Raw genomic sequence first — 17442 nt, 5'->3', positions numbered from 1 at the left:
ATCTATGCCCTTTCCCAGACGTCCAACTCCCGGCTGGGTTCAAGATGCCCAAGTTTGATCTATATGAAGGGCACGGTGATCCCATGGCACATTTGCGGGGATTCTGTAGTAAAATGAGAGGGGCAGGCGGCAAGGATGAGCTGCTGATAACTTATTTCGGCCAAAGTCTGAGCGGATCTGCACTAGAATGGTATACCAGGCAGGATTCCAGTAGGTGGTATACTTGGGACGATCTGGCGCAGGCTTTTGCAGGTCATTTCCAGTACAATCTCGAGATAGTCCCTGACCGTCTCACATTATTAAGAACTGGGAAGAAGCCCGGGGAAAGTTTTCGCGAATTCGGGTTCCGCTGGAGAGAGCAGGCAGCTAGAGTCGACCCTCCCATGAGAGAGGGAGAGATGGTGGACTATTTCTTACAAACATTGGATCCAACCTACTTTGGTCACTTGGTGACAACGGTTGGAAAATCCTTCAACGAGGTGGTCAAGATAGGGGTCATGATAGAAGAGGGTCTGAGGTCTGACAAAATCTTGAACTACTCGGCACTCAAGGCCACGACCCAGGCTATTCAGAGCGGCACGGGAGGTGCGCTGAGAAGAAAGAAAGAAGAGGTTGCCACGATCGAGGCAGGCAGTTGGTCCAGGGCTGGCAAGCCACACTACAACCAACCCAGACCTCACAGGTCAAACTACCCATACAACCCACCCCAAAATTTCTATCCACCTCGAGAACCACATTGTTCCGTACACCAGGCCCAGGCATACACTCCGCCTCCGGTTCGCCCGCAATGGCGCGCGCCGGCTCCCCAGAACATATATGCACCACCGCAAAACACCTATCCTCCACCGAGGGCATATAGAAACCCTTCAGGGGCAGGTTTTCGGGGAAATCTAGATGCTAGGAATGACAGGTTGCGGAAACAGAGAACTTTCACGGAGTTGGGAGAAACCTACACCGCTTTGTTCCACAAGCTGAGGCAATTGGGTCTGGTTAGTCCTGTCCAGACTCGAGAACCAAATCCCCCACCTCAGAATTTGGATCGATCAATAAGTTGTGAATACTGCTCAGGGATGCTCGGGCATGATACCGAGAAGTGTTGGAAATTGAGGCATGCCATACAGGATCTTATTGACACCAATAAGATCGAGGTCCAGACACCGGAGGCTCCTAACATCAACCAGAACCCACTGCCAGCGCACCACGAGACTCACATGATTGAGTTGGTGTATGAGGGAGGAGAGTTGAGAAAACCCTCACAAACAGTGATGATGATCCAGGCCGCCCCGAAAGAAGTCTCAACCAGTGGGGGAACGAGGGTACAGTCACAGGGAGAAAGCGTCAAGCCAGTAGTGATATTGGGAAAGAGCCCGTCCGCCATAACAAGCAAACCCGAGCCAAACAAGTTGGTAATATCAGGGATTCCGCCCGCACCTGCAGTTGTGTTGAAAGGGGCATATAGAGAACTGGTCACCATAAAGCCTGTAGTCCAGCTGCCGATGATTGATAGCAAGGCTGTGCCTTGGAAATATGAAAAGGCGGTGGTGATGTACAAAGGAAAACAGGTGGAAGAAGTCAGTTGTGAAGCGCAAGGGCTGACTCGATCAGGTCGATGTTTTGCTCCGGTGGAGCTAAGAAGAACCAACCCAGCTGCAACCAAGAAACCTGTGTCCGAAGAAGAGGCTGAAGAGTTCCTGAGGAAGATGAAAGTACAGGACTACTCTGTGGTCGAACAACTGAGAAAAACACCGGCCCAGATCTCATTGCTGTCATTACTGATCCATTCTGAGGAGCATCGACGGGCTTTGATGAAGATATTGAACGAAGCTCATGTACCCAACGAGATTTCTGTAAACCACCTAGAAACCATTACCAATAAGATTTTCAAGGTGAACAGGGTAACATTCTCAGATGATGATCTGCCGGTGGAAGGTACGGAGCATAATAAAGCTCTATACCTAGCTGTCAAATGTGAGGACTCGGTGGTAACTCGAGTATTGATAGATAACGGCTCAAGTGCCAATATTTGTCCACTATCTACCCTGAACCAGTTAAAGATCGACCACGGAAGAATCCACAAGAACAGCATCTGTGTCCGAGGGTTCGACGGAAACGGAACAGCCACTGTGGGGGATGTTGTACTTGAATTGACCATCGGTCCAGTCCTGTTTACCATGGAGTTCCAGGTGTTAGATGCCACAGTATCTTATAACCTTCTGTTGGGACGACCATGGATTCATGCAGCCAAAGCAGTGCCCTCCACCCTACATCAGATGGTGAAGTTCGAGTGGGAAAGACAAGAGGTCGTGTTACACGGCGAGGACACAACGTGCACCATGGGTGGAGCCATTGTACCTTTCATAGAAACCGCTGATGACAAAGGTCCTTGGGTCTACCAGATTTTCGATACAGTGTCGGCAAACAAAATTTCTGAAGGAGAAATCATCCCGCACCCTAGGGTAGCCGCCGCGACAGTCATGATGGTCTCGGAAATGCTGGGTAATGGATTTGTGCCGGGAAAGGGCCTGGGAGTCGAGCTTCAGGGGATTGTCCAACCTGTCTCCCTGCCTAAAAATCTGGAAACTTTCGGATTGGGGTTCAAACCAACCGCAGCAGATAGGAAGCAAGCGCGAAAAATGAAGAAGAGGGTCTGGTTTCTGCCCAAACCGGTGCCACGTCTCTCAAGGTCCTTTTGTCAGAGCCAGTGCCAAGGGGTCGCCAGTCCCGAAGATCCTAGGACCATTGATTGGTATGGATGGGGACCTGAATCAGAGTTTCGAGAGGCTATTCGCTGATGTCAGTATGGTAGAGGCTGGAGAAGGTTCCAGCAGAGCAGAGATACAGTTTGTGGGGCCTGAGGCCAAAACCAACAATTGGACAGTTACTCCTCTTCCTGTCCAAGGGGAGTCTTGGTAGTAGGCTTTGATTTATGTTTTGTGTATTTTGTTTTGTTCGGATTATTCCAGGGTGTAATCCAAATTTTACTTTCGTTTTTGTAAAAGTGTGAACCCTTTTATCCCGCAAGTTTAATAAAGTTCTCTTCTTTTGTCCCATTTTAATTTTGTTTTGTTCTTTTTTTCTTTCTGAACAGTTCTCTTTTTACTGGTTCTAATGACATGGCATGCACAGCGGATCTTCGACCTAGTCTAATAAATCAATCTGAATCCGACTCAATGATGCAAGAGGTCGTTTGCGACGATGAATTTGAATATGACGAGGATAAGGCCTTCGAAGAGATAAACCGAGAACTGTGCCAATTTGAGGAAAAACCCAAACCCAACCTAAATGACACTGAGGCTGTGAATCTAGGAGACGCTGATAACGTCCAAGAAACCAAAATCAGCATCCACATTGAGCCGAATGTCAGGGAAGAATTGGTCAAAACCCTCATGGAATTCAAAGATGTTTTTGCATGGTCATATGACGATATGCCTGGATTAAGCACCAATTTAGTGGTTCACAAATTGCCCACTGACCCGGCATACCCTCCGGTCAAGCAAAAGCTAAGGAAGTTTAAAACAGAAATGAGTGTAAAGATCAAAGAAGAGGTGATTAAGCAGTTGCAGGCGAAGGTCATTCGGGTCACTCGATATCCCGAGTGGTTGGCCAATGTGGTACCAGTCCCAAAGAAGGATGGAAAAATCAGGGTGTGCGTCGACTACCGCAACCTCAACAAAGCAAGTCCCAAGGACAATTTTCCATTGCCCAACATCCATATCTTGATCGATAATTGCGCTGGGCGCGAGATCGGATCCTTTGTAGATTGCTATGCGGGTTATCATCAGATCCTAATGGACGAGGAGGATGCGGAAAAGACAGCGTTTATTACGCCATGGGGAACTTACTGCTATCGGGTAATGCCGTTCGGATTGAAGAACGCCGGGGCAACGTACATGCGAGCAATGACTGCTGTGTTTCATGACATGATACACAAAGAAATCGAGGTGTACGTCGATGATGTGATCATAAAATCTTGGCGTCAGGAGGACCATGTAGCAGACCTAAGGAGATTTTTCCAAAGACTCCGAAGGTATGATATCAAGCTCAACCCGGCCAAATGCGCATTCGGGGTTCCATCAGGAAAGCTGCTAGGGTTCATCGTCAGTCGACGAGGGATTGAGTTAGACCCATCCAAAATTGAATCCATCCGAGATTTGCCACCGCCAAGGAACAAAACAGAGGTAATGAGTTTGCTGGGTAGACTCAATTACATCAGCAGGTTCATCGCTCAACTCACAGCAACTTGTGAGCCCATATTTCGGCTGCTGAGAAAGGATGCTGCGGTAGGTTGGACGGCAGAGTGTCAGGAGGCCTTCGACCAAATCAAAGGGTATCTGTCTAATCCACCCGTATTGGTCCCGCCTAAGCCTGGGAAGCCCTTAATTCTTTACCTGACGGTCTTGGAAAATTCATTTGGTTGTGTGCTGGGGCAACATGATGACACGGGAAGGAAGGAGCAGGCCATCTACTATCTTAGCAAGAAATTCACAGTACATGAGGTCAAGTATACTCAACTCGAGAAAACATGTTGCGCCCTAACTTGGGTAGCTCAGAAGTTGAAGCACTACTTGTCTTCGTATACTACTTATCTCATATCCTGTTTGGACCCATTGAAGTATATCTTTCAGAAACCTATGCCCACAGGAAGGTTGGCAAAATGGCAAATTCTACTCACAAAGTTTGATATCGTCTATGTGACGAGGACAGCCATGAAAGCCCAGGCGCTGGCCGACCATCTGGCAGAGAATCCCGTTGATGAAAAATACAAGCCCTTAAGAACGTATTTTCCCGACGAAGAGCTAATGCATACAAATGAGCTGGAGTTACCCGAAGAACCGGGTTGGAAGCTTTTCTTCGATGGAGCTGCAAATGCGAAAGGGGTTGGAATAGGAGCAGTACTCATTTCTGAAACAGGACGCCATTATCCTGTTACGGCTCAACTACGCTTCTATTGCACCAACAATATGGCCGAGTACGAAGCTTGCATTTTGGGTCTATGATTGGCTGCGGACATGGATGTCCAAGACGTTTTGGTCTTGGGAGACTCGGACCTCTTGGTACATCAAATTCAGGGTGAATGGGAAACGCGAGATCTAAAGCTCATACCATACCGACAATGCTTGCATGATCTGAGCAAGCGATTTCGATCGGTGAAGTTCAAACATATCCCGAGAGTTCACAATGAGGTTGCGGATGCCTTGGCCACCTTAGCATCAATGCTGCACCACCCTGACAAAATGTATGTTGATCCTCTGCACATCCAGGTCCGTGATCAGCACGCTTACTGCAACGCCATAGAAGAAGAAGCAGATGGCGAACCCTGGTTTCATGATATCAAGGAATACCTCAGAATGGGGATATAATCGGAACAGGCCACTGGAGACCAAAAAAGAGCCCTTCGGCGTTTGTCGAATGGTTTCTTCCTCAGCGGAGGAGTGTTGTACAAAAGAACCCCGGATTTGGGATTGTTGAGATGCATAGATGCCGGTCAAGCCACGACGGTTATGGCAGAGGTACATGCTGGAGTTTGTGGGCCACACATGAGCGGATATGTATTGGCAAGGAAGATCCTTCGAACAGGGTGTTATTGGCTCACCATGGAACACGACTGTATCACTTTCGTGAGGAAATGCCATCAGTGCCAGATACATGGAGATCTGATTCATTCTCCGCCAACAGAGTTACATACGATGTCAGCACCCTGGCCGATTTGTAGCATGGGGCATGGATGTCATTGGACCTATCGAACCGGCAGCATCCAGCGGTCATAGGTTCATTCTTGTGACCATTGATTACTTCACCAAATGGGTTGAGGCTAAAACCTTCAAGTCGGTAACCAAAAAGGCAGTGGTGGACTTTGTTCACTCCCATATCATCTGCAGATTTGGAATCCCAAAAGTGATCATCACGGATAACGGTGCGAATCTTAACAGCAGCCTGATGAGAGAGGTATGCCAACAATTCAAGATTACCCACCGCAATTCCACCCCATATCGTCCCAAGGCGAATGGAGCGGTCGAAGCAGCCAATAAGAACATCAAGAAGATACTGCGAAAGATGGTGGAAGGATCCAGACAATGGCACGAGAGATTACCCTTTGCTTTGTTGGGTTACCGCACTACCGTCCGGACTTCTATAGGTACAACTCCTTATTTGTTGGTGTACGGAACTGAGGCCGTAATACCAGCGGAGGTCGAAATTCCATCCCTCCGGATTGTCGCTGAAGCCGAGATTGATGATGATGAATGGGTCAAAGCTCGATTGGAACAGTTGAGCTTGATAGACGAGAAAAGATTGGCAGCGGTGTGCCATGGTCAGCTGTACCAGAAGAGAATGGCAAGAACATATAATAAGAAGGTGCGCCCCAGGAAGTTTGAAGTAGGGCAGCAGGTATTGAAGAAGATCCTCCCACATCAGGTCGAGGCAAAAGGCAAATTCACCCCAAATTGGCAAGGGCCTTATATCGTGACCAGAGTATTGTCCAACGGTGCTTTGTGTTTGACAGATATCGAGGGGAGATGTGTCGACATGGCTATCAATTCTGATGCAGTCAAGAGATATTATGCGTAATTTCTTTAATTATGGCAATTTTTGGTTCGTTTGTTTGTATCTGGTATTTATTGGATAATGAGATGACGGAGGCAATTCTTTCTTCTATCCAAACACTTTAACCCTTGTTTCCCCCTTTTGAGCCTTAAGTTATTCTTTCATACCCCTCTTTTGGAATCAATAACGGAAAAGATATGAAAAGAGAAAAAAGAAAAGATAATTTTTAAGGAAAAATGAAAAAAAAAAGAAAAAAAAAGAAGAAAGAAAAAGAGAAAGAGAAGAAGAAGATAAAAACCACGAACGGTGGGAACTACGTTTGACCTGATTCCTCAAAGAGGATACGTAGGCGCCTCACGGCTCGGTCATAGTGTGCATCATAGTGTATATAGGATGCATAATGTACATAGTGTGCATAATAGGCACAGTGTGCGTAACGCACGTAGCTCAACATAAGTATAAAAAAATAAAATTCCCCAAGCAAGAAAACTGGGGCAGAGGTTATGTTTTAAGTTCCAACAAAGGTTTGATTCCAAAAGTTGTAGCAGATCCCCCATCAAAATTATTTTCATTTTTGATAGCCTTTCTTTAGCCCCATACCAAAACCAACATTGACGTCCAAAAGACCTCCCGATCAATATCCAAGAGATGCCAAGTCAGGCAAATAAAGCCGAGAATAATACACCGATCCCCAGCAAAGAAGAGGATCATAAGACTGGGAATAAATTGATGGTCAAAGGAGTCTCCAGAAGAGAGGGTCGTATCGACAACACCCCGATTCCTCAATGAAGAAATAAAATGAGAGAGTCTTATCGGTGAAAACCTTCACAGGCACCGAAAGGCGACGTAAGATGAGAGATATAAAATGAGAGAGTCTTATTGGTGAAAACCTTCACAGGCACCATAAGGCGCCGGGAGATGAGAGAAAAGAGAGAGTCTCATTAGTGAAAACCCCTCGAAGGGCACTATGAGGCGACAAGACAGATCAACAAAAGCGTTCACATTCGCAAAAAATGGACACTCATTTATCCCCAGCAAGTCAGGCCATCGGGCAAGTCGATTGATACAAATAGACTGGGTCGGGAATCTATGGTGCACGTCATGATCACGGGGACCAGTCATGTCCTCCAGATAAGTTCTTCTGAATTTCTTCTCCCACCAAATATTGGTTCAGAAAGATTTTCTCCTTTTTCTATCTTTTATTTCTCTTCCTAAAAATTTGTCTTGAAAAGGATTTTTCAAAGCTTACTACCAGAGACCGAAGGGGAATTCATCCAATGCAGGATAACACAAACAGTCTTAAAGGCCGGCCCCAGGCAATGCAATGATCGTGCCTTGCAGTTTCGGAGGAAGTAAGCTCCTAAAGGGAGTGGTTTCGGGAGTAGAAGCAGACTCCCACAGCATGTACTTAAAGAGAAATCAGGAAGGGGGATAAATTGAAAACCAGCCCCCATCAGGCCGGAAACCCCCAGCAAGCAACTTTGTCCACCAACCAGTTATGGGGGCACAGAGCATGAAAGGGAAAGAGGAGGAAAATCATCCACCGGAAAGACACCTCCTCCCACCATAAGTGAAACTGATTAAATCCTTTTGTCTGTTGCAGGAAGATAAACATTGACGATGGCAGCAAGACGCGATGCCAGGGAAATCACCAAAACCGGGGCAGAAAATTTTCTGCCGATTGTCAAAAAATTTCTCGAAAGAACGAGGAAACAATTTCAATACATTTAAGTTCTAGGTCGCCCACCAGTAAAATGCGGGAATACATTTAAGTTCTAGGTCGCCCACCAGTAAAATGCGGGAATACATTTAAGTTCTAGGTCGCCCACCAGTAAAATGCGGGAATACATTTAAGTTCTAGGTCGCCCACCAGTAAAATGCGGGAATACATTTAAGTTCTAGGTCGCCCACCAGTAAAATGCGGGAATGCATTTAAGTTCTAGGTCGCCCACCAGTAAAATGCGGGAATACATTTAAGTTCTAGGTCGCCCACCAGTAAAATGCGGGAATGCATTTAAGTTCTAGGTCGCCCACCAGTAAAATGCGGGAATACATTTAAGTTCTAGGTCGCCCACCAGTAAAATGCGGGAATACATTTAAGTTCTAGGTCGCCCACCAGTAAAATGCGGGAATACATTTAAGTTCTAGGTCGCCCACCAGTAAAATGCGGGAATACATTTAAGTTCTAGGTCGCCCACCAGTAAAATGCGGGAATACATTTAAGTTCTAGGTCGCCCACCAGTAAAATGCGGGAATACATTTAAGTTCTAGGTCGCCCACCAGTAAAATGCGGGAATACATTTAAGTTCTAGGTCGCCCACCAGTAAAATGCGGGAATACATTTAAGTTCTAGGTCGCCCACCAGTGAAATGCGGGAATACATTTAAGTTCTAGGTCACCCACCAGTAAAATGCGGGAATACATTTAAGTTCTAGGTCGCCCACCAGTAAAATGCGGGAATACTTTTCAGCTCTAGATTTTGGAATCAGTAACCCCACCTGAAGGCGGAAGATTACAACAGAGATCCCTAAGCAGGAAACAATAAAATCCCCAGCACCAAGAAGCAGAAGGCTGCAAAGGCAAGCGCGCGATTCAAAAGGAAGAAGGAACGCGTCTCAAAAGAAACAGTTTGGGAACGTTATAGCCTGCCCAACATAACAATTTTGATGAAGAAAGCCATACCACTGAAGAAACCATTGAAAGGCTTAAAGAAGAGGGCCATGTTCCCAGCAGATCAAGCGAAGTAATGAAAACTGGCATTCAGAAAAGGCGAAGGACCAGTATCATCCCCCGAGTTCACAAAATAAACGCATCGGAGGAAAAACGTTAGCCGACAAGAAAGCAAGGCAACAAGAACAAGTTGAAGATAGATGAGATCTCATGATCCATACTCTAGCTTAGCTTCTTGTTTTTCCTTTTAGAAAATGTAACAAGGAGATCAGTGAGCGGTAGCATCCTACAACAGCATGCAACATCGCACAGCAGCAGCTAACACTACAGTCACGCGGTAGTCCCAGCTACCAAAATTTCCCGAACTACATTGACCTGATTCCTGTTCAGCCCAGGATATGTAGGAAACCTCTGAAGCAAAGGTTCGGTCAAACCTTTTTCAAAAAATGCTTCACACGGAGTACTCGGACGAGCAAAAATCGCCCGCTTTATCTTTGCGCGAAAACCCTTCGTGTCTTCGGGCAAAGAGGGGCAGCTGTAAGCACGTGATTTTTGCATCACGGAAATTACTCCAAAAAAAGAAAAAGAAAATCAAAATATATGCATAAGTGTTTCTTGTCATTAGTTGATTTTTATTAAATATTAATTTGTGGGTGTATAATTTTATTTTTTGTTTTATTTAAGGGTTTTGTTTGAATTAAAGTGGAAAAGAATGGAGGATACCCGGTTTTGGGCCAGAAAATCAAACAAAAATAGGCCCAAAATGAACTGGCCCAATGAGCAAAATGGTCCGCCCCCTTAAAGCGTCCAAACGACATCGTTTTGTCCCGGTTAAGCTGGGTCGTTGATCTCAAGTGGATCGACGGCCAGGATTACACCCCCAGATCCGTTTAACATAACCCGACCCAGTAACCATTTCAACCCAACCCCTCACTTAAACCAAACGACCCCGTTTTAATGCCAAACGACCTCGTCTCACCCCTCACCATCAGATCCAAGCCGTTGAGATCATCTGATCTAACGGCCCAGATCCAATCCTCTACTCCGTATATAAGCCTTCCCTCACACCCCACGCCCCATATCCGAACCCCCCTCCACTCATCGTCCTCACCAAACACTGAAACCCCCCAAACCCTAGCAGCCGCCCCGATTTCCCTTTCACCAGAACCCGGCGGCATGAACGCCGATGACCCCCTCCTGAACACCCTAGGACCACCTCACTCTCCTGAACATGGATCTGTACCCCCATAGCCTCGAATGACCTTCCTTCGTCTCGAATCTTCATTTGAAGATTCGAGTCGAACTCTGATCTATACCAAACCTCACCATCTTCGTACCAGACACTCCCATGACCTCCCTCGTGACCAAACCAAGCTTGGTTTGGTCCGAATCTACCCACAACTCCTAAAAAGCCAGATCTAAAGATCGAAACCCTAGAACACGAATAGCCTTGGGAACCGACCAGTCTTAGCAGGGGTTTGAGGTCTAATAGACCTTAATCAAGGTGTTCTCGTGTGAGAACACCCTGATTAAAGTTTGTTCGGCCTCAAATGGTCAAAGTTGAGTCAGACTTGGGTCAAATTTTGTTTGGACATTTTTTCGGTAAGTTTTTATTTGCTTTTCTGTTTTATTCGAGTGATAATTAAGTTGTTAGCATGCTTTGTTGTGATTGTTTGTTATTGTCTGGTGTTTTCTTAAATTTCTTCCATCTCTGTCAAAGACCTTTTATTTGGTCGGTTGATTTTCTATGTGTGTTCTGAATGTACTCTGTGGTATACATGCTCGTCAATTAGATTAATCGTCAAATAAGTTAACTCATATAGGTTCCCAGTAATTGAACAAAAGATATTTGAAGTCATTCGGGACCCTGTACGTGTTGTTTATATGAGCGACTGATTATTACCTGTTATGCTTAGTATAGTCGACTCGATAAACGTCGTCGATTAGTTTTCTATAACTAATGGATCAAATGAGCTAATAATTTCACATGACTAATTGAACTATGTCACTGACTGAATGCCCGACATTGTTTGAAATGGGTTTGTTTGCATTGCAAAAATGACTGAAAAGGTTCAGTCCAGGGCAGTCCTGAATTTGAACTTTCAGAAGTTCAAAATGCCTTGATGCTGCAATGGGTTTAGGGCAGTAATAATCAAGGTTTAACAAGGGTAGTCTGGGGTTCGAGAAAAACAGAAAAAGCTTAGTTTAAGTGAGCTGACAAGTAGGGTACTAAATTAAGATTAAACTAATGCCAATGGGGAACAAGACACAAGGGTATGGGGGTTAAAATGAACTCATAACTTTTGAACAAAAGGAATAAGCCAGGCGTGGGAAACAAATGGCTGGCATCAAAAAGATGCTTAGGCATGGGATTTAATAGGTATGGGCAGTCTGCAATTGGCAGAATCCAGGCAGCTTGATTGCACTAGTTTGTTGGCTTATAAATAAACTGTTTTCAGAACTTAAGAGGGGCTGGAAATTTTAGTCTTGAGAGAGGTCTTGTGAGTTGAAGAAAACTGAAAAAAAAACAGAAAGAAATTTCCAGAAATACTGTAACTGAACACTATCCAAAAACTGCACAAAGAAACCAAGTTGGTTATCCTAACTGAGGCTGTTATTGTTCCATTAAGAGAAGTCTGTGTATCTTCAGCTGTGATTGCTACTACATTGAGTTTTTGTGTGTTGTACATTGAGTTTAAGTCTCCCTGATTGTTTGAAACTGTGCTGGTTGTTTGCTGAGCTTTGGTGGTTATTGAATTTCTGTTGGCTATAGCACAAAATATTCTGGTTCTTTTCTCGATTGGTCTTGTTTCCCATCCTGTTTCCTGGGATTATTGGTCTGTTGCTCGACCAACGTGTGAACTCCATCTTTGTGGCTGTTTGGTTGTTGCTGTGTTGGGCTGTATTATCTGCTGTTGCTGTGCTTGTTGCGTACCACTCAGCTGATCATTTTCTTCCTCCTTTTGTTCTCTATACCAGGTACACAAATATACTACCAATGTAACTTGAAAAGTTTGAGCATGAATGTAAAGGAGAAGATCTGCAGATGTTTATATATACATAGACTATTATGTTAAACCTCATATAATGTATAATAGTTTACATTCTTGTTTGGATACTGGAGATAGTCCTCATGCCTAATAAATGTCAATGTATGGTAATTGAATGTTAGACTGTGTATATAGGTTGGTGATAGAAGGATTTACAGTGCAGTAGGTTGTATCTTATACTTTGGTTAATTATGTTTAGCATATCCTGTAATGCACGCCAAGTATGGAGTTATCCCTTGATAGTTGAATTCATTTCCCTTCAACAAGCTGCCTCATTATAATTGGCAAAACATTGCCTTTAGAATAAATAATACAAGCCTGCATTTCTCAACCTCATGAAGGTTGGGCCTAAATCAAACGAACCCAGCAGGCTTCCGTCGGAAAAGCAGTGGCCCAGGACCCTGCCGATACTGTGTGGGCTGGGTTTGGGCCCATAATATTCGGGATGCGACCTGGGTATGGGGCCGTGATTCTGATCGTGTAAAGGCGTTTTGAATCCTGCTATAAATAAGCCTACAAGCATGTAATTAACTAGGACTATCTTTGTTTTCTATTAATAGAGACAAACGCGACAAGAAACGTAGTTGCTATAAGACATCCTTTTAAAATAAGGACGAGATGAGCCTCGACAAAAATAAAGGAAAACGCACAAACTGCGGGGCCCTCGTTAAGTGTATATATCGAAGCATTCAGTTCCAAGGTGGGTCGTTTAGCAAATCTCACGACCCCCCGGAATAATAACGCGATAGCCTCTTTAAGCGCGTATTTAATAATTTTACCTTCTTAAATTCGGGTGCACATTTATGTGACCCAAATCCAAATCTCGACGGATTCGAGATGTGTTTCTAATCACGGGTACATTGATTGTGACGTGGTTCGAGATGCGTGTCCATGACGTCGCAAATTCCTTTTAAAAACAAGAATGAGACGAGCCTCGACAAACAAAATGTACAAAAGTTGCGGGGCCCTCTAAATGTATGTATATATCAAAGTATTTAGAATTCGGGATGTGCCGTTTAACGAATTTTTACGACCTTCCCCAAAATAACAAGACGCTAGTTGCTTTAGGCGCGCCTTTAATAATTTATTTTCCTTAATTCGGGTGCACATTTATGTGACCCAAATCCAAATCTCAACCGAGTCGAGATATATCGATAACCACGGGTGCATTGATGTAACGTGGTTCGAGATATGTTTTCACGACGTTGCAATTCTTGTAAAATAATAATAACGACAAAAGCGGTCAAAAGTTAAAATTTGCACATATGTTCAATTTGTATAAAATCAGATAATCAAGCCGAATATAACAGTTGAGCGACCGTGCTAGAACCACGGAACTCGGGAATGCCTAACACCTTCTCCCGGGTTAACAGAATTCCTTATCCGGATTTCTGGTACGCAGACTGTAATATAGATTCATTCTTTTCCTCGATTCGGGATTAAAATTGGTGACTTGGGACACCTTAAATCTCCCAAGTGGCGACTCTGAAATAAATAAACAAACCCCATTTCGATTGTCCTTAAATTGGAAAAACTCCCTTGCACCCTCGGGTGCGGAAAAAGGAGGTGTGACAGCTCTGGCGACTCTGTTGGGGAGACATGACCCAGAACCATCTCAAGTAAATGATAAGTAAATTCGTGAAACGAAGACAGTTGCTGGTGGAGAAGGCACGATTGGTGAGGAAGGAAATAAAGCTGATGGCATTGTAGGTTGAGAAATAGCTGTAACAAAAGAAATGATAGTTATTGTTTGCTCGTCAAACGAAGATAGAAAAGACAGTGCACCTAACATCATGGTATCGGGAGCAGCGATAGGGGACCGAAAGAGAGAGTTGGCATCTCTACCACTCTCTCCCCAGAGTGCCTGGACTTCGTTCTCGATTGATGTAACTAGCTCAACAGATTGAACATCATATTGAGCTGATGAAGGTCGTCGTCTTCTATGTAGAGAAGCCCCTTGATCACTGGCTCCTCTATCATCGTCAATCACCATGGTGTTTGTGGTTGGCTCAGGAGCGACGCTCTTTACATTTTTATTTTTACCCTTGGTCGTAGAGGAGCGCCGCTTTTTTGTTGCTTGTTCCCTGGTCGGGGACTCCAAGAGGAAGCATTCACACCGGAAGCAGGTCCGACGACACCCGTTAGGGCAAAAGCCTCATGTAACAACCTCGTCGCATCTGCAGGATCAGCCAAAATGTCCTACTCAAGGATGGTGACATAGCCCTACGAAAGACCTAATTTCAACAAAGGGAGAAGTTAGCATGTTTTCTTCTAAGTGAGATAAAGAACAAGATAAACTCAAGAATCAACTTACCATGATTTTTGCCTTCCACCCATATTTGAGGGCTGGTTCTTTCCATCGGCAGGTCTCAGGCGTGGTAACATCCAAAATTTTCTTGACCCACTGATCCAAGCCTTTAACCCTTGATGATGTCCACTAAGTTAATGAAATAATAGAAAAAGAAGGATCATCGATAACATGAAATAACCTTTAAGCAGAAGAAAGTATAGGCGTTGAACTTACGTTTACTATTCTATGATTCAGGAAAGGATAAAGTTGTGGCCGGGATGATGTCCCTGGTGGCAACTACAACAAACCGCTCCATCCAACTACAATCGTTGTCATCATCCATGCTAGTGAGCAAAGCACGATGACCACGTTTGCTGAAGTTTATCATTCCCCCACGGAAAATCTTGGGGGAATAAAGGTTCATCAATCGAGCTAGGGAGATTTCTTCTCCCGTCTCCTGGCATAGTCGCCAAAGACAATCTACCGTCTGCCACACAGAAGGGCTCACCTGAGCTAATCGGACATGATAGTTGAGGCAGAACTCTAATATTACGGAGTCAAGTGCCTCGCTAAATGAAAACGGGCCCAAAGTAAAGAGGTACCTGTAAACATACGTAAAACCCTTCTTGGGGAAGGTTACTTGCTTCACTAGGTCATGAGCAATGATGTTCAAGTCATGAAAACCACAGTCTTCTTTCGCAGAAGGGATGTTTGAAGGACGGATGGAAGAAGGGTATAACGGAAGTTAGCAGAAGGGAAATTCTCTTTAAAGTTCTTAGTCGTAGTAAGCTTTTTGGGGATAATGGTGCTCACCGTAGGAGGAGCATCGATGCCTTCTCTGTTCTTTGAAGAACTAGAGTTTCTGGAAGAGGAGGCCATAATTATCAAAGGAAGTCAGGGTTTCTCTGAAGAAGGAAGTTAAAAGTAAGAGTGAGTTGAGTAAAAAAAGTTTGAGAGAATTCGAAAAATTATAAAGTGTAAGAGAAGAAGATAGAAGCGTATAAGTAAAGAAATAAATGGCTAAAATTATGACCATTATTACCTCGAGAACCGGAAAAAGTAATGCTAAATCGTGGGATGACGCGTGTTTGGGGTATTAAATGCGGATAGATGTGCGTCTAATCAAGCATCAGAAACTTTTCAATGGAAGTCAGTAAATTTCCCCCCAAGAAAGGTATTTTTTCCAACTTCCTGATGACACAAGGACGTGCCACCGGAAAGCAGGGGGACTATCTGTATAAGGTAAAATCAATTCATATTAAATGCACGTATAATAGAGTGACACGTGGAACCAAAGGAAGATGGAAAGCGGGACAGGTGGAAGTCAAGACCGAGGGCAGCAGTCACGGCTGGCACCGGGAAGCCCGTGAAGAGAATGTTGCTCATGGAGACAGATGAATATCTGTTACCCGGTAGCATTCAATGAAGAATATTCTGCAGTATTAAATACATAATCTGTTATAGAGAATATAACATTAATAGCCTGCCGTTACACATTCTTCAATAACCCCCATAATTATCATTTAAAATGGGTTTAATCCTAGGACCTTATTCCCTAGGTGCCACTATAAATAAGAATTCCAACAACCATTGTAAAGGACACGAATTTTCTGACAAACTTATACTATATACTATTCAAATCTCAATAACATTTGATTACTTTATTTTTTTTCTTCTTAACATCGTTATTACTACCTTCAGAAGCTCTACTCCCGAAACCAAGTTCTCTATTGTCTTATCTCGATTTTAGTGCTAAATTTTACATTCTTATTTAATTTATTTATCATTTCGGGATCAAATCGATTGGCTTGTCTATAAACCACATTTAAATTCAACTACACCATTTCACGACTAAACAATAGTCATGTAATATGACTCAAATTACTAATATATTTCATGTATTTGAAAATAGGAAAAATTCAAATTTACCCTTTTATTTTATGAAAATGTTAATTTAAATCTCCTAATATTGTGTGTACAAAAATACCTCTAACGTTATGCACCTTCGTTTGTCAACGCATTGTCGCTTAAGTGACACTAACCTATTTTACTCCCTCCTCTTTCTTTCTTCTTCTATCACTAACACCTCACCGTTGACAATTAGTGTCACCATTTACACCGCCTTTAAAAGAGCAAAAACTTTTATCCCTCTAATCCTTCAAATATTCTATGCAAATAAAAAAGTATCATTTTTATATTTTATAAAAATTAAATTCATTATATAATAAAAAAAAGGTTGAGAAAGAGTTTTATAGTTAATATATCATAGCATGTTGGTTACAATTTTTTTGTAATTATTTAATTTTTATTATAATGATTTATCTCTAATTATCTTACAAATGATCTAATTATATAAATATTTTTACTCTATCAATATATAAAATTTAAACTTAGTCAAAGTAAATTTTTTATTTAAATAAGCTGTGATGAATTGTTATTGTTATTCATAGCATGTTTGGTTGTGCTTCTAAATTAGTTTATTTTGGAAAATATTTTTCTCAAATATACTTTTCAAAAAGGTACTTTTTGTGAGAAGCAGTTTATGTTTGGTTAATCAATTTGAAAAACACTTTTGAGCAACAATTAGTGTTGGCCGAAATAGCTGTCTATACAACTGCTTAAACCAAAAATAACTGGTAGATATATAATATATGTATAATATATATATGTAATTGTGTTTAATCAGTATACAATCTATGTATATCAGCTAAAAGAAGAAAATAATGAGATCGGCTATTTGTGTAATAATTCCTTAATTCTTCTTCTTGTTATTGGGCTTGGGTTAATTGAATAGCCCAATAGATGAAGAAATTACCTTCTGAGATTTTCGTACACAAGCCCATATAGAGGTCCACATCAGTTGGGCCCAATGGTAGATCTGATATTCTT

The sequence above is a fragment of the Nicotiana tabacum genome, chromosome 10 (genome assembly GCF_000715075.1).
Source record: "Nicotiana tabacum cultivar K326 chromosome 10, ASM71507v2, whole genome shotgun sequence".
In the NCBI taxonomy this organism is placed as follows: Eukaryota; Viridiplantae; Streptophyta; class Magnoliopsida; order Solanales; family Solanaceae; genus Nicotiana; species Nicotiana tabacum.
The sequence above is the reverse complement of the archived record's forward strand: the minus strand, read 5'-3'. Positions refer to the sequence as shown.